Raw genomic sequence first — 19,208 nt, forward strand, 5'->3', positions numbered from 1 at the left:
CCACCCCAACACACACAGACACATCCACCACATCCACCATACCCACAGACACTACCCCAACATATATAGACACATCTACAGTATCTACCATACCCACAGACACCATCCCAACAGACACACACATCCGCTACTCCCCCACGATCCAGCACCTCCACCTCCCAGCCCCCAAGGCATGCAAATATCCACACTCACTCATGCAACAAACACTACCCAAACACAAGCATACCTCACACATGCATACAACTAAGGCATCTACACCCACAGACATGTCCACCACTCCCTAAACCTCCAAATTTCTAACCCCATCTGATGATCCTACCCGTTTTCCTAAAGAGAGTTTCCTTTTTGACCTTGCCCTTTCTCCTGTTACCTCCAGACCCCCTCCCAAACTCAAGAGGCCCCACCACATCCCAACATATCCCTTCCACATCCAAGTCCTTCCCTGTCACACCTGCCCACTCCAAGCACCTATACTCCTCCCCCAGAGAGAAGCCAACCCCTGCAAAGAAAAAGACACCTCCTCCCAAACCCAAACCCACCTATCTCAAATCCGACCCCACCCAGGGATGATCCCTGCCCACTTGCTGCCCCTTCATGTGGATGTACCTGGCAGTGATTGGAGTCAAGCTTGGATACAGTAATATGTATGAAACATGTGGACTGGCCAATGGCCTTTGCTCTTAAGCATTTGAATTGTTCTTGTTTTGTTAGGTACACCTCTGTCCTGCAATTACTTTTCTACCTATATGTTGTTCCTGAGTAACTTGTGTTGTATGCCTACAATTGTGTGTGTTTCACCCTGATTGCTGATCTATTTTCTGCTGTCTGGAATATCTGACTTTACTACCAGTGCTGGTGTCACCCAAGACAAGGAAAATGTACACTGTATCGATATTTGTTTGTTAGTCCAATTGGGGTGTCATTGCATTGTATTATGTTTACTATGGTAAGTATTTCATTTTGTTGGCAAATACCATCATGTACAGTGGTATACGTGTCCCCTGATATGGATTGTACATTTGTTTCATGTGTGGAAGCTAGTGTTTTGTCTGTCCACACTGGAGGTTGTTCAATTGTAGAAGCTTCCTTTGCATGTGACTGACCACGTGTCTACTTTGATGTGTACCTTGCAGCTACTTTATCTAAATGTATGGCCATCCTGTTGGTGTTGTATGTGCTTTCTTGAATTGCACTTATACATTATGCAGATAGGCATGTCACTTGGGTCAAATTGTGTTTGCCCTGAGATACATGAAGGGCCAACTCCTGAGCAAATGTTTCTTTGGGGGCATGTGCAAAGTGAAATGTGTCCCAGGGCAGCATCCTTCCGTGAGTGCTCCTGATGCCCCCATCCCTATTGTGCAGGTTTTGTTTGTATTGTGAATTTTGGATATTTGTCTCTCAAAATATTGTATATCCCATTGACCTTCCATTATGCTGCAATGTGGGTGATGTGTGAGGACATAGCAGGGCTGTTTCATAGGTGGGTGTTAGAAATTATGGGCCTGATTACAACTTTGGAGTAGGTGTTAATCCATCCCAAATGTACGGTGCCTAGGAAGGACAACAGCGAGCACAGAGTCAATTAACCCACAGGTATGTTCCCACAGCTTGCACACAACACGATTCACTATGCATTTAATGGTTTGTATGAGTGTTGAGAAAAGGCCTAGGTATGTGTGACGCAGTAGAAATTAAGCCATGTGGGCCCTTGAAATGGCGGCTGCCTGACCTGTGAAGTGTGACAATGGGATGTGAGGTCAATGCGCTGGCGTGGCACACCGTGGCGGTAGGCGGTCAAAGACCGCGGCGCAAAGCCACATTGGTTAACATAGAATCCTATGGGTTTCACGAGCCAATGACGATGTGCGCCGGCGGTCGCGGTACGCACCGCTGCGGGCGTAACCGCCATTTTCTATCTACTTAATCACTCGATACCTGATCTTCCACAGGAGAGGACCTACACTGCAAGTGCTGCTGTGACCTCGGTCTGGAAGAGACAATGGCTGCTGCGACTGGGGAAAGGGCCCCTGCCTTCACTGCTGAAGAATTGGAGAAACTCGTGGATGGGGTCCTCCCCCAGTATGCGCTACTCTACGGTCCTCCATACCAACAGGTAAGTACACTGGGAGCATGCTTTGTGGGCAATGCCTGGGTTGAGTCGGGTGGATGAAAGATGGTGGGGAGGGGAGCGACTGAGGCATGCATCAGACGACAGATGAGAGCATGTGCCACATGGCAAGGGTGGGGATGGGGGGCCACTCACATCAAGCATGCAGAAGGTGATGTTTTTTTTTCTCCCCCTGAACATGTCACATAGGTCAGCGCCCACCAGAAAATCGCTATTTGGTGTGCCATCGCCAAGGACGTCCGGACCCTGGGGGTCCACAACAGACGGGGCACCCACTGCCGGAAGAGGTGGGAGGACATTCGACGCGGGAGCAGGAAGACGGCGGAGGCTCTGCTGGGGATGGCCTCCCAACGTAGTCGTCAATTGACCCCCCTGATGTCCTGGATCCTGGCGGTGGCCTACCCCGATTTGGATGGGCGCGTGAGGACATCACAGCAAACACAAGGGGGTGAGTACACTCTCATTCTGGTGACTTTGCGCGCAGTGGAGGTGTCTGGGTGGGGGAGGTGGGCTGTGGGTATCTCTAGGCCAGGGTGATTTCTGTAGGCTAGGCCCCTCCGTAAGGCATGGCCCTGTGCCCCCACCCCCCACCTCTGTAGGGTGCCAAGTACAGCTATTCATAGCCCTGTGTCATCTATGTGTGCAGTTGTCGTCCATAGGCTTGTAGGCCATGTCCCACTGATTGAGTAGTGGACCCCAAGTGCACAGCGTAGTGCAGGGGGCTTCTGTGTCTGTCCTCTCTGCCAACGGTAGCGGTAATCCATGCACTCAACATGTCTTTCTTTCTCCCCCTCCCCTTTTTTGTGGTCTTCCTGTTCATGTGTGAATTAGCATCATCAGGCGGAGGAGAAGTGGCATCGGAGCATGAGGGAGCTGCATCCCACATGGCCCTGGAGGGCCATGCAACGGACTCTGAGTACACCAGTGGGACGGAGGGCGAGGGGAGCTCCACAGCGGGGACTCGTGCTGATGTCAATGGCAGTGACTCGTCCTCTGAAGGGAGCTCCCTTGTGGTGGCGGCAACATCTGTGCCCAGCGCAACAACAGGTACAGCTGCCACCCAGCGCACCAGCACCGCCCTCCCAGCAGCCCCTCAGCGTTTGCCCCGTGCCCGCTCACCCAGGAAGGGGGCATCTCCTTCGCCCCAGGTACCTCAGGCCCTGCCCCTGTCACCCCTGCTGCCCTCAGTGAGGAGGTCATTGACCTCCTGAGGACCATCATTGTTGGGCAGTCTACCCTTTTGAATGCCATCCAGGGTGTAGAAAGGGAGGTGCACCGGAGTAATGCATACCTGGAGGGCATTCATTCGGGTCAGGCTGCCCATCAGCGATCGTTCAACGCTCTGGCCTCAGCACTGATGGCAGCAATTGTCCCTGTCTCTAGCCTCCCCCCTCCAACTTCCTCCACCCAGACCCAATCCCCTGTACCACTGCCTATCCCAGACACACCTACAGACCAGCCTGCACACACCTCAACACCCAAGGGAAGCTCATCCAGACATAAGCACCCCACTTCACACAAGCATTCACACAAGCAACATCCACATGCAGACACACCAACACCCACTGCCTCCACTGTGTCCACCTCCTCCTCGTCTCCCTCCTCCCTCCCTGTGACATCTCCACTCACACTTGCATGCACAATATCTTCAGCCACTACGACCATCACCAGCACACCCCTCAGAACACTCGGCACACATGCAGTCACCACCCCCACTACCATTTACACATCCCCTGTGTCCTCTCCCAGTGTGTCTGTCACCCCCTCTTCCAAACCATACAAACGCTGGCAGCCACCCACCCAACAGCCATCCACCTCATGACAGCCTCCAGCCCAAGCACCTGCACCCAAAGACACCAGACTTCACACTCCTATAACCACATCCTCTTCCTCCACTCCCATACCCACTCCACTCCCTCTCTTTTCAAATTGATTTTCCTTTCCAAACTTGACCTCTTTCCAACAACTCCCCCACCCCGTCCATTGAATAAGACTGCAATCAGCAACTCAGCCACCACCAAACCAGGACCTATCAGGACTGTTGTCCAAGGACTGTGGAGTCCCCTACCCTCAAGGGCAACTAGTTCTGGTAGGAGCCAAGGCACGGCCAGCCCACCCCCGGTAAAACACCCAAAGATCACCAGTGCCCGGCGTGAGAGGCCAAGGACACCAGGGACCAAAATCCCTACCCTGGCTCCATCTGGAAGTGGGGTGCCACCTGGCACACCGCCAAAGGTGGGAAAGGGCCACAGATGACCAGGGAAGGGTGGGAAGGGCAGCACGCCCGACAAGTCCGGCAGCAGGCCAGCTGGCCAGGAGGGCCCCACCAGCCCCATCCCAGGTGTGCAGGAGGGCCCCGCCAGCCACAGCCCAGCTGCCCAGGAGGGCCCCGCCAGCCACAGCCCAGCTGCCCAGGAGGGCCCTGCCACCCACAACCCAGCTGCCCAGGAGGGCCCCGCCAGCCACAGCCCAGCTGCCCAGGAGGGCCCCGCCAGCCACAGGCCAGCTGCCCAGGACGGCCCCGCCAGCCACAGCCCAGCTGCCCAGGAGGGCCCTGCCAGCCACAGCCCAGCTGGGCAATGAAGGAGGGCCAGCCACAGCCCAGCTGGGCAATGAAGGAGCGCCAACTCAAGCACCGCTGAACAGGGCAAGGACCGCTGAACAGGGCAAGGACCGCCAACTCAAGCACCGCTGAACTGGGCAAGCACCGCTCCGCCGGGCCCTTCATCTCAAGCACCGCTCCGCTGGGCCCTTCATCTCAAGCACCGCTCCGCTGGGCCCTTCATCTCAAGCACCGATGCACTGGGCCCTTCATCTCAAGCACCGCTCCGCTGGGCCCTTCATCTCAAGCACCGCTCCGTTGGGCCCTTCATTTCAAGCACCGCTTGCACTGGGCACCGCCGTCTCAAGCACCGCTGAACTGGGCCCTTCATCTCAAACACTGCTGCACTGGGCCCTTCATCTCAAGCACCCCTCCGCTGGGCCCTTCATCTCAAGCACCGCTCCGCTGGGCCCTTCATCTCAAGCACCGCTGCACTGGGCCCTTCATCTCAAGCACCGCTCCGCTGGGCACTTCATCTCAAGCACCGCTCCGCTGGGCCCTTCATCTCAAGCACCACTGCACTGGGCACCGCCGTCTCAAGCATCGCTGAACTGGGCCCTTCATCTCAAGCACCGCTGCACTGGGCCCTTCATCTCAAGCACCGCTGCACTGGGCCCTTCATCTCAAGCACCGCTGCACTGGGCCCTTCATCTCAAGCACTGCTCCGCTGGGCCCTTCATCTCAAGCACCGCTGCACTGGTCACCGCCGTCTCAAGCACCGCTGAACTGGGCCCTTCATCTCAAACACCGCTGCACTGGGCCCTCCATCTCAAGCACCACTGCACTGGGCCCTTCATCTCAAACACCACTGCACTTGGCCCTTAATCTCAAGCACCGCTGCACTGGGCCCTTCATCTCAAGCACCGCTCCGCTGGAAACCGCCGTCTCAAGCACCGCTGAACTGGGCCCTTCATCCCAAGCACCGCTGCACTGGGCCCTTCATCTCAAGCACCTCTCCGCTGAGGCACTGCCGTCTTAAGCACCGCTCCGCTGGGCACCACCGTCTCAAGCACCGCTCCGCTGGGCACCGTCGTCTCAAGCACCGCTCCACTGGGCACCGCCATCTCAAGCACCGCTCCGCTGGGCCCTTCATCTCAAGCACCGCTGCACTGGGCCCTTCATCTCAAGCACCACTCCGCTGGGCCCTTATCTCAAGCACCGCTCCGCTGGGCCCTTCATCTCAAGCACCGCTCCGCTGGGCACCGCCGTCTCAAGCAGCGCTCCGCTGGGCACCGCCGTCTCAAGCACCGCTCCGCTAGGCACCGCCGTCTCAAGCACCGCTCCGCTGGGCCCTTCATCTCAAGCACCGCTGCACTGCGCCCTTCATCTCAAGCACTGCTCCGCTGGGCTCTTCATCTCAAGCACCGCTCTGCTGGGCCCTTCATCTCAAGCACCGCTGCACTGGGCACTGCCGTCTCAAGCACCGCTGAACTGGGCCCTTCATCTCAAGCACCGCTCCGCTGGGCCCTTCATCTCAAGCACCGCTCCACTGGGCCCTTCATCTCAAGCACCGCTGCACTGGGCCCTTCATCTCAAGCACCGCTCCGCTGAGCCCTTCATCTCAAGCACCGCTCCGCTGGGCCCTACATCTCAAGCACCGCTGCACTGGGCACCGTCGTCTCAAGCACCGCTGAACTGGGCCCTTCATCTCAAACACCGCTGCACTGGGCCCTCCATCTCAAGCACCGCTGCACTGGGCCCTTCATCTCAAACACCGCTGCACTTGGCCCTTAATCTCAAGCACCGCTGCACTGGGCCCTTCATCTCAAGCACCGCTCCGCTGGGCACCGCCGTCTCAAACACCGCTGAACTGGGCCCTTCATCCCAAGCACCGCTGCACTGGGCCCTTCATCTCAAGCACCTCTCCGCTGGGCACTGCCGTCTCAAGCACCGCTCCGCTGGGCACCACCGTCTCAAGCACTGCTCCGCTGGGCACCGTCGTCTCAAGCACCGCTCCACTGGGCACCGCCATCTCAAGCACCGCTCCGCTGGGCCCTTCATCTCAAGCACTGCTGCACTGGGCCCTTCATCGCAAGCACCACTCCGCTGGGCCCTTATCTCAAGCACCGCTCCGCTGGGCCCTTCATCTCAAGCACCGCTCCGCTGGGCACTGCCGTCTCAAGCACCGCTCCGCTGGGCACCGCCGTCTCAAGCACCGCTCCGCTAGGCACCGCCGTCTCAAGCACCGCTCCGCTGGGCCCTTCATCTCAAGCACCGCTGCACTGGGCCCTTCATCTCAAGCACTGCTCCGCTGGGCCCTTCATCTCAAGCACCGCTCCGCTGGGCCCTTCATCTCAAGCACCGCTGCACTGGGCACTGCCGTCTCAAGCACCGCTGAACTGGGCCCTTCATCTCAAGCACCGCTCTGCTAGGCCCTTCATCTCAAGCACCGCTCCGCTGGGCCCTTCATCTCAAGCACCGCTGCACTGGGCCCTTCATCTCAAGCACCGTTCCGCTGGGCCCTTCATCTCAAGCACCGCTCCGCTGGGCCCTTCATCTCAAGCACCGCTGCACTGGGCACCGCCGTCTCAAGCACCGCTGAACTGGGCCCTTCATCTCAAACACCGCTGCACTGGGCCCTTCATCTCAAGCACCGCTACACTGGGCCCTTCATCTCAAGCACCGCTCCGCTGGGCCCTTCATCTCAAGCACCGCTGCACTGGGCCCTTCATCTCAAGCACCGCTCCGCTGGGCCCTTCATCTCAAGCACCGCTCTGCTGGGCCCTTCATCTCAAGCACCGCTCCGCTGGGCCCTTCATCTCAAGCACCGCTCCGCTGGGCCTTTCATCTCAAGCACCGCTGAACTGGGCCCTTCAACTCAGGCACCGCTGCACTGGGCCCTTCATCTCAAGCACCGCTCCGGTGGGCACCGCCGTCTCAAGCACCGCTGAACTGGGCCCTTCATCTCAAGCACCGCTGAACTGGGCCCTTCATCTCAAGCACCGCTCCGCTGGGCCCTTCATCTCAAGCACCGCTCCGCTGGGCCCTTCATCTCGAGCACCGCTGCACTGGGCCCTTCATCTCAAGCACCGTTCCGCTGGGCCCTTCATTTCAAGCACCGCTCCGCTGGGCCCTTCATCTCAAGCACCGCTGCACTGGGCACCGCCGTCTCAAGCACCGCTGAACTGGGCCCTTCATCTCAAGCACCGCTGCACTGGGCCCTTCATCTCAAGCACCGCTGCACTGGGCCCTTCATCTCAAGCACCGCTGCACTGGGCCCTTCATCTCAAACACCGCTGCACTGGGCCCTTCATCTCAAGCACCGCTGCACTGGGCCCTTCATCTCAAGCACCGCTCCGCTGGGCTCCGCCGTCTCAAGCACCGCTGAACTGGGCCCTTCATCCCAAGCACCGCTGCACTGGGCCCTTCATCTCAAGCACCGCTGCACTGGGCCCTTCATCTCAAGCACCGCTCCTGCAGGGCCCTTCATCTCAAGCACCGCTGAACTGGGCCCTTCATCTCAAGCACCGCTCCGCTGGGCACTGCCGTCTCAAGCACCGTTGAATAGGGCCCTTCATCCCAAGCACCGCTGCACTGGGCCCTTCATCTCAAGCACCGCTGCACTGGGCCCTTCATCTCAAACACCGCTGCACTGGGCCCTTCATCTCAAGCACCGCTGCACTGGTACCTTCATCTCAAGCACCGCTCCGCTGGGCACCGCCGTCTCAAGCACCGCTGAACTGGGCCCTTCATCTCAAACACCGCTGCACTGGGCCCTTCATCTCAAGCACCGCTGCACTGGGCCCTTCATCTCAAACACCGCTGCACTGGGCCCTTCATCTCAAGCACCGCTGCACTGGGCCCTTCATCTCAAGCACCGCTCCGCTGGGCACCGCCGTCTCAAGCACCGCTGAACTGGGCCCTTCATCCCAAGCACCGCTGCACTGGGCCCTTCATCTCAAGCACCGCTGCACTGGGCCCTTCATCTCAAGTACCGCTGGCACATTGGCGGAAGGGGCAGTGCCACATCTGTGTCGGGCAGGGCTGCACGAAGCACTCTGGGCACCAGTCCCCCTCCAGAACCAGTGGACACTGTCATCCACTTGAGAGACTGTGGCTTTGCACTCCCCAGGATGGTACAGTGGGCAAGCCACCCACTGTATGGACTTGAGAGACTGTGGCTTTGCACTCCCCAGGATGGGACAGTGGCCATGGAGGGCCCTCGTGGATCTGGCGTCGTGTACTCATGTGGCTGAGGTGCCCCCCCTTCCCCTCCCCCTGAGGTGCCTGTAGTTTTTCTATCTGATGCCCCTGCAGTGTTCTCTCCGTTGGTGTCAGGTATCCTGTGTGGGCCTTGCCCATGTGATTTGGGCCCAGTGGTCCACGGACAATGACAGCTAAAATTATCGGACTTTTAATATTTATGTATATATTAGTTTTAAATGTGTGATATTTTTACATGCTGATAATACAATATATTCGACTGTTTATGATCATTTCATTTTGTCTTTGCATTCTTCCGGGGGGTTTCGGGGTTGTAACAGTGATGTATTGCTATGCATTGATGTGTGTGTTGTAGTGGGTGAGGGTGGTGGTGGGTGTGTAGCGTATGTGTGCCCGTAATATTTTCTCCTCCCCCCTCCCCTGTGTTGTAGGTGCAGTACTCACCGTAGTCTTCTGCGCCGGCGTTCGTGCTCCTGGTAGAGGAGCAGGAAGACAATGGCTTGTAGGATGTATAGTTCAGGTTCCATGCTGTCCAAATTCCTCGTGGGGTGTATGGAGGTGAGCGTTTTCCGTTTGAAATGTCTGTTTCCGCAGAAAAGGTGGCGGATTGGTGGGTTGTGATAGGGTGGGCGGTACATTGACTCCCGCCTGTCTGTTGGCAGTGACGCTGCGCAGTTTGTTTGTCCCGTCCATCAGCAGGGCAGCAGTCCTTCTTAGCAAAGCAGTCCAGATGAGTCCTTTGGGTGGCCAAGCACTTCCACTTGACAGGTTGTAGGTTCAGGTCCAGAAGTATCTGAGTTGGTGAGGTCAGAGACCAAGTTTATATACCCAAAAATGCCTTTGAAGTGGGGGAGACTTCAAAGAGTAGTTTTGAAGTGTACAAGTTCCCCTTTCAGTACAGGTATGTCTACCAGGGTCCCAGTAGGGGGTTTGGCAGTCCATTGTGTGAGAGCAGGCCACTAGCCTTTGAAATGAAGTATCAGGCCCTCCACCCTTCAAGCACAGGAAGACCCATTCAGTATGTAGATGAGTGCAGTGTGACTAATGGTCCTGTGTTTGTGGTTGTCTGAGTGAAATGCACAAGGGAGCTGTCAACCAGCCCAGGCCAGACATTGAATGGAGACAGGCAGTAGACACAGATGGATGTTAAGTGCAGAAAAATACTCACTTTCTAAAAGTGCAATTTCTAAAATAGTTATATAAAATCCAACCTCACCAATAAGCAGGAATTTCTATTACCATTCTGGCCATACTAAATATGACCTGGTTATGACTTTCTGATCAGGAACAGTATATGAGGGTAATCCTAATGCTATCCTATGAAAGGAGAAGGCCTCACAGTAGTGGAAAACTAATTTAAGAGTTCTCCACTACCCCGGCATATAAACAAAATGTACAAGTCCTCCCTTTTACCTATATAGCACCCTGCCCTATGGGTTACCTAGGGCCTACCTTAGGGGTGACATTTATGTAGCAAAAGGGGAGTTTAAAGTTTGGCAAGTACTTTTAAATGCCAAGTCGAAGTGGCAGTGAAATTGCACACACAGGCCCTGCAATGGTAGGCCTGAGACATGATTAAGGGGATACTACCTATGGGTGTCACAATCACTGCTGCAGGCCCACTAGTAGCATTCAATTTACAGGCCCTGGGTACACGTAGTGCACTTTACAAGGGACTTACATGTAAATCAAATAGGCCAATTGGGAATGAACCAATGTTACCACGTTTAAGGGCGAGAACATATGCACTTTAGCACTGGTTAGTAGTGATAAAGTGCGTAGAGTCCTAAAACCAGAAAAAACAGTATCAACAAAGTAGAAGGCAGCAGGCAAAAAGTTGGGTGATGACCACCCTAAGTCTGTCAGGTCAAACAGAGGGCTATTTGTGTTCTATAACACATTCATACATATGTGTATTCAATCTGTCAACAATCCATGGCATATGTGCAATGTGAGTGTGCCAGTTGAATTATGTGTGATGTTGATGTGGTGTTGTTGTTGTGTGACACAATGTTCTGTACACTTCACTGTCCTATACCTAACATGAGCAGCGGTTGTGCAGTGTCAGTGACCTGCCCAAAGGTGGTGTTTAATGGCTGTGAATGTGTCATTCTTTGTGAATGACTAAGACCCGAGACACAATGACATGTGTACTTGGTGCCCATAGCATGAGCCCCATATCATGTGGATGACGGCGCAATGACCTGTTGTTGAACCCCATGACACAGGTGTGTGTTCTTACCATAGGTTGCTTCCACGGTGGCATGGACTTAGGGCTTCATCAACAAGAAGCAGCAGCAGGATGTGTGTAGAGGGCTCCATAGCAGCACAGGATGTGTAATGCTGCCTGCAGTTGAGTTGTTACCTTTAAGCTCTCTGTTTCACCTGCTGGGATGTGGTGGTTGGACTGCGTTGGTCACATTGGTGGTGTGCAACATCATCATGTGTCCAGCAGAAATACTGTCTCCATCTGCCTATTTTGCCTGCCTTGCCATCGCATTGGTCGACATTGCCTGGTGCTGCCCGTAGGACCACAGAGGTCTTTCCTGTATGGGCTCGCCAGCATCATTATGAGTTGGTCCAACTGCCAAGCTAATGGCAGTTGAGCCTCTGCCATGGTGGTGCACAGACAGCAAAACTCTAAATGAGGCCCTTTCAGCTACAGAGAGAAGCAACAGTTATGCAGATCAGTTGTGGTCCTCTCATGCATGCAATTATAGCATACATAATGTGATATGCCTTAATATATTTAGCGTAATTGCAAATTTTTAAAAACTGCCATAAAGGGAATATTTTCAGTACATGTGAGACTCGCTTCAGCATACGAAGACTAATATATATAGCTCTTCTTCACAGTAAAGTAAAGACTATGAAACTTCCTTAAAGTAAATCATAAAATACTGTTTAATTGAAGTCTCTCTTTGCTGTGAAATATGTATGGTATCCTTTATATGACATTAGTTTTCCAATATGGTGTAGTGCAATATTCTGAATGAACAAAGTTCGAAGTAAAAGATTGTGTGTTTTCAGAGCAAGGGTGGCAGTCTCAATAGAAGAACATCCACCACAACCTTTGTAAAAATCTTTGAAAGGTACAATCAAATTCTAGACACAAAAATAAAGATCCTCTTTTTTGGAGGTCAATAATAAATCTATATTTATGTAGGAATGGAGAAGGCACTCCCTTCACCTCTACATTTGGGGTTGCCTCTTAAGGGTTTATACACGGGGACATAATTTCATAACAGAGAGGAAAAAATTTAATAAGTATGATTATGAGTAAATGCCTCAACATTTGAGAATCAGGTCCTAAAATAGACAACAATGAAAGAGGTTATATGAATTAAATGTCTGCTTTAATTACTTAACTCGTTTTGTAACAGATGCTTGAGTTGTGATGGGCATAAACTATGTTGTTATGCAAAGGTTGTGCAAATTTTCAAATAAAACAGCCCTATGGGTGATATTAGTCAATATGTGTGAGTAGCAAGTGGTGTTTGCACACATGTCTGTGCACATGGTGCAAATTCCATGCTATTAAAGAGGAATCAGGTGCTTGGGTATCCTCTTATGCAATTATCATTGCATAGGTGCACAGTGAGCATCCATGCAGTGCACTGCAGTATTTTGCTAAATATTCTGTGGGAGTTGCCACACAGATGAGGGAGACGCTCTCCCAAGCACCTTTCACATTATAATTTCAGGTGGATGCACAAAAAGACTTTGAGGAATGGGTTGACTATGCACTACTGAAGTTTTGAGGCATAAGTCTCTCAGGACCCATGTAGTAATGAGGAACAAAGAGGAATAGAAACCCTAAGCACAGTTCACAGACTGCAACACATCTCAGGGAGGTCAGAAGCCCTCCATAAAAGCAACCTTTAGTTGGGCCTTCAAAAACAATGGTAATGCAATTGGGCCTCTATGACACTATGACAAGACCCCTGCAGACATTTCCTGCACCAAACCAATTGAAGATGCCCATATAGCCCCAGGAGGGAGGACAATTGCACTCTGTGACAAACCCATGTTTTTTTCATGATAAGCTTGGGTTTTTCACCTTGTTGTTGTCCCTATTTTTCTGAGTTGAAAATTTATACTGGAAAATTGGTTACACCACAATTGCTCTGGCAGGAAAATGCACCTTACCAAGAAGGAACATCTATTTTTATATATAAGTAAGTCTTCCATAAAGTTATACATTGCGAGCCCTCAAAAAGGGTTCCTGAAACAAACCTTCAAATTAAATTCATGGTGACAACAAACTTTTGATAACTGAAAAGGAAATGTAATTTTATGGAAATGTACCTCAGATTGTCTGAGTAAGAGCATGTCCTTCAACTCATTGCGCTCCAAGAAGTGAAATACACTTTCTTAGCTTGGAGAGTTAACAATCCTGCTCAGACGACAGTGGCCTGTCTCTTAGCTAAGAAATGACAAGAACATATTAATTGGTAACTCCATAGCAGAGATTAGCTTATTGGGAGTGGACAGCAGCAGTTGGCAGAACAACGAACAACACTAAAGATGCCTCTCCTGGTTAGAAGATACCATGGACAGCTTCTCTATTTTGTACCAAGGACCTTTCTAGACATGAGGAATCCTGTAACAGTGGCGAAGAAAAAAAACAGTTTGGACACTGACTGGTGGGAAGGGGCTCATCTGAATAGGAATGTGTCCAAGGAGCTGCAGACAGGACTGCCTGAAAGGGCTAAACTGGAAAAGGATTTCCTTGATAATTGTTTGTGCAACAAAGAAGTACAGTTAAAGGAACTGCAAGAAATATTTATGAATGGGTAGCAGAATTTTCCATATCACTGGCTTGTGTACAGGATAAACCTCACTTCATCCACCACCATTCCACTGCCTGGAAAGACTTTTCCTGAAGGACACAGAGAAGCTTTGTGACTTATGACTCCTGTTAGATAAAGAAGACTCACTCAAAACTAAAGGACTCATGCCATGATCTTATGGCTGAATGACTCTTGAATCCAGTTATCATACCAGGACTGGAACCACTCGCCAGTGATTAGTCTTCTGTTCTACGAACAAAAAAAGCAGCAGGAGTACTCCTGATTACAAAAGGGCCCAACTATCCACAAGGATCTGGAACTTGGAGGGGTTCTTGCTGTATAGAGACTTAGTACCTAGTAGCATGCACTGAGGAGTTAAGGGTTCCAGAGATCACTAGAAGGAAATATCTGAGCAACTGTAGAAAAGTAGGATTCACTCAGTTTTATTCAACTCCGAAGGACTTAGAAAGATACTGAGCCTTGCTCAGCAAGGTCTCACCTTAGGGAGGCAAGAAAGATAATTTAATCTCACTTAGTGCTTTTAGGCAACTACATCTAAACACAGAATGCCAACTGAAAACAATGTTCTGGGTTTCCGTTAAACCCTCTTTCCAACATTTGCAGTATCTTGAGAGTTATTAGATTCACTGAAGACAATCCATTTCTTAGACTGTGTACACTACCTGGTCTGCACACCCAATAACTGTGCACACTTCCAAGCTCTTTGTAGTTCAGCCATTACTGTAATATTTCTAAAGAAGGCTTAATAAAAGAAATATTAGAAATTAGGCTAAGAACAAGTTATAACATGAAAAATACAAAAACAATTACCTAAGCAGAAATTTTGCAAATCATGCATAGTAAATCACTATTAGTACGGTGATATTAGAGATCTATTTAAGAGCGATGACTTAAACAAACTCCTTGTCTGTGTTTTAGTCTCTCTTAGTGAACAACTCATTGGTTATCATAGGTGATGTTTTAGTAAGCCAAGCAACAGATGGTTGTTGCTGAACTTAACTTGGAAAGGATGTTTTCCTTGTCCCAAAAGGAGAGTAAAGTAGTTTTGTTCTTATACTTTCATAACTTATCTGTGCATAAAAGTTATTTTGGAGATTGGCTTTAGATGAAGTGACTGAAAAGTGCCAAAGAAGAATCTTTGTTCCAGTCATAAGACACTGTGAGAAACTGGGTTATTGTAATCCCAGCTCAAGCAACATCCTTACACCCTGTCAGGGTGAACTACAAAGGGCATTAAAGTAATATGTGCTTAACCCTCTGACAGGTTGGCAGTCTTAACTTATAGGAAAGTATTTATACAGCACACAAACAGCAATCAAGTGAAAACACAACACAATAAATATTCCACACTAAATTAAAAATTTCAGTAGAATTCTTAATTCCATTAAGTAGAATTTTAGCTATGTATTTTTAAGGTAAAAACAAGCACCTAAAAAATGAAAGCCCCAACCGCGGACATCAAGCTGTGTGAGACTGGTTCAAAGTTGAAAAATGTGACCAACCGAATTGGAGCATGAGTCGGATACAATGTGTGGATTGGACACTGAAGGCACCTACTTTCAAACTTAGAAGAAATTTGAAACAAATTGTTCTGCGAAGGCATAGTTAAGCTGGAAAAGGAGGGAGTTATGCCAACTGGGAGCCGCTGGATGAAGATTTCTATGTCTGGACTTAGGGCCTGATTATGAATGTGGTCAGGAGGCCTCTCGACTGGCGCATTGTTTCCCCACTGGGCCTGACGGCACAGACAGTGTGAAGTAATTGGCTTTGGCTCTCAGGGATAGCCAAGACCAATGCCGCTGCACTGTCTGCGCAGCCAACACAGTCAGAAAGCGCACTGCTGCTATTCCAGACAGTTCACATTCCAAGTGTGCTAACGTGGAGTCTCTGCACTGCCCAGAACATAGGCATGAGGAGTGCAGGGGCCCACCTGTGGTCCAATCTTTGCCTTTATGCCAGCCTTTTTATGGCTGTGACACCACCATGAAAAGTCTGGTAGAAAGGCAAGTCATGATCAGCATGGTGGTGCCACCATAGGCACCACCGTGTTTGACCATGATTTTCCCTATCACCAGTTCCACTGGATGTTTGATTCTGGTGGTATCAAGGGTGTTGTGGGAGTCCAACCGCCAGAATCATAATCTCGCAATTGGACTGCCAAGAATGCGACGGTCGGACCACCACCGATCTCTTTTTTGGAAAGTTGAATTGGCAGTTTGGAACTGCATTCTGTATACAATGGCAGGCCTGGGACATGTTTTAAGGTCTACTTAAGTGGATGGGACAATAAGGGGCAGATATAAAAGCCCCTTGTGCCATATATCACCACATTAGCGTCATTTTTTTTACTCTGATGTGGCAATATTATGGCAAAAACGCTGCACCATATTTACAAAGTGTTGCAATGCATGCATTCTACCACTTTGCAACCCATTGCGCCACATTATCTATGCAAGAGGGGCGTTCCCCCATTGGGGGGGCTAAACGAATGGCACAAAGAAATCCAAATGATTTCCTTGTGCCATTTGTTTTGGCATTTTCAATACGTGCTCAGAGCAGATGTTAAAATTGGTTACAATGGGCCCCTCATTACTGTTCAGGGTTAGCACCCAAATTTTGGTGCTAACCCTGAACAGTACATCAATAGCATCAATATTTTTTAGGCTAGTGACCCTTAACCTGTGTAGTGGTGCACATAGTTTAAATAAGGCATACACATGGTGGTGGTGGGGGTCCTAAGGGGAGCAAGAAAATTGGCGCTCTACTGAGTGCAACTCCACTTTTCTTAAATCTGCCTCTAAATGTTGCAGACCTACTAGTAGCATTAATTTACAGGACCTGGGTAAATGGTATACCACTCTACAAGAGATTTATAAGTAAATTAAATATGCCAATCAGGAGTAAGCCAATTTTACCATGTTTTAGGGAGTGAGTACAAGCACTTTGGCCCTGGTTGGCAGGAGTGGAGTGCACATAGTCCTATGGTCAACATAACTGAGTTTCAGCAAAAAGTGGAGGGGAAGAGTAAAATGTTTGGGGGAAGACCACCCTATGGCTGACTGATCTAACAGACACTCCAGTGAGAAAAATATACCAATATATATAAATATCACAAAAGAAAATTTGAAAACATATGTATTGCAAAAATATCCCTAAACAATAAACAAGAGAAATTTATGACAAAATATTGTGGGAACATTTGAATTACAACAGGATTATAACCAAAAAAAGAAGTTACAAATATTGCAAACACCTAAAAACTAGAGAAACAAACAACAATCAAACAGACAATATATTTGTGGGAGGCTGGCCCTGTTTGTAGTGGGTATCTTGGGTACTTACACCAGGCCCATTTATCCCTTTTTTGTGAATGTAGTAGTGTTCTAGCAGCTTATGCTGATGTAGGTAGCTATAGCAGTGCAGCTTAGGCTGAACTCGGAGACATGCAAAGCTCATGAAATACCACTTATAGTTACACAGTACTTATACACAAGTAAAGACAATACTCAGTGTCACCAAAAATAAAGGTATTTATTTGGGTGACACAGTACCAAAAATATCTTAGAGATAATACGTATTCTGGAGGTAAGTATTATGCACATATATACACTAGATGCCACAATTAGACAAGTAAATAGTCATAGAACATTGCAAACAGTAGGAAATCCTATAGAATGCAATGGGAGAAAAAAGGTCTAGGGGCAACACAAACCATATACTAAAAAAGTGGAATGTGAATCACAAATTCCCCCCTAGACAAGTGTAGTGTGTGCAGAATCACTGGGAGGGTAAGAATACAGTAAAGCTAAGTCAATTACCCCACACCAGAACCCAGAAAAGCAGGAGTCAAATACTGCAAGTTTCCTTAGGACACACTACACCTCGTTTTGGGGATTTTGCAGCAGCCAACCAAGTCTGCAAAGAACAACTCCTGGATTATTGGACATGAAGACCTGCAAAGGAAGGGGACCAAGTCCAGAAGTCAAAAGAAGTTCCAGGAAGGACAGGAGCCCCTGCCAACCCAGAAGAGGGTCAAAAGAAGAGTCCACAGTTAGTTGAAGACTGCAGAATTGCACCTTAGGGAGATGCCAGTGGGTTCCTGCATGATGCAAAAGATGTCCCACGGCGTGAAGATTGTTGCAGATGAGATTTTGTGTTGGAAGTCACCAACAAGCTTTGGCTATGCCAAAAGTGCATTTTTCATCAAAATGACACTGGGTGGACCCAGGAGGGAGCGGGGGCCCTCAACTCTGTGTGAGGAGGAAGAGGGGCCTCTCAGCACTTTAGAGAGCCCTCAGGATGCCAGCCAGCACCCCCAGAAGCTGCAGGATCTGGGTTCAAAGGAGGTGCAACATGCAGTTGATGCAGCACAAAAAAAGAAGGCCCCACACTGCCATAGAACAACTCAGCGAGTTGAGCATCGCAGGGTGGAGTGCTGGGGACCTGGGCCAGGCTGTGCACAATGGAATTTTGCAAAGAGTGCACAGAGGCCTCAGGAGGTGAAGAAGACACAATACACAAGCCTACTGTAGATCTCGGGGAAAGCAAGGTCTTTCCTCCTCCAAATTGTGTCACCAGGACCTCAGGACAGTCTATGTCAATGATGTTCACCCTCTGTGTCCTTAGGAGCATGCACGTTGCCATGAGAGGAGTCCCAGTGAACCAGTCATCACCTTGAAAGGCACCTGCTTGGAGCAGGGGAGTGACTCTGTCACTCCACAGGAGATTTCTTTGGTCCTTCTGGTGTAGGATGAAGACAGGGAGTCTCCAGAGCATGCCCACCATGGAAACTATTGCAGTTGCTGACTTGGAGCTGAGGTTGCTGAAGATAAGTGTCTCTTTTATACACTTTGTTGCAGTTACAGCATTTCTTGGAACAGGGCGCGGTTGATCTGAGGTCAGAAGAGTCTGAAGTTGTTCCAGAGGATTCCTGAAGGAAACTTGCAAGCAGAATCTGAAGAGAACCCACAGGAGAGACCCTAAATAGCCCTAAGAGGGGGATTGGCTACCTTATCAGCTATGGACCTATCAGGAGGGGTCTCTGACATCACCTGCTGGCATTGGCCACTCAGAGGCCCCCAGAGTGTCCCCATACCTTGTAAAGCAAGATGGCTGAAGTCTGTGATACACTGGAGGAGCTCTGGGCACCACCTCTGGGGTGGTGATGGACAGGAGAGTGGTAACTTCCCTTTCCTTTGTCCAGTTTCCCACCAGAGCAGGGGAGAAGGGGTCCTTGAACTGGTGTAGACTGGTTTATGCAAGGAGGGCACCATCTCTGACCTTCAAAGCACTACCCCTCCCCAGCCTGTAACACCTATTTCTAAAGGGAGAGGGTGTAACACCCTGCTCTCAGAGGAAATGCTTTGTTCTGCCTTACTGGGACTGGACTGCCCAGATCCCAGGAGGGCAGAACCCCTGTCTGTGAGGTGGTAGCAGCTGTAGCTGTAGTGCAAGCCTCAGAGAGCTGGTTTGGCAGTACTGGAAATCCTTGGTGGAG

Source organism: Pleurodeles waltl, chromosome 5 (genome assembly GCF_031143425.1).
Source record: "Pleurodeles waltl isolate 20211129_DDA chromosome 5, aPleWal1.hap1.20221129, whole genome shotgun sequence".
Classification (NCBI taxonomy): Eukaryota; Metazoa; Chordata; class Amphibia; order Caudata; family Salamandridae; genus Pleurodeles; species Pleurodeles waltl.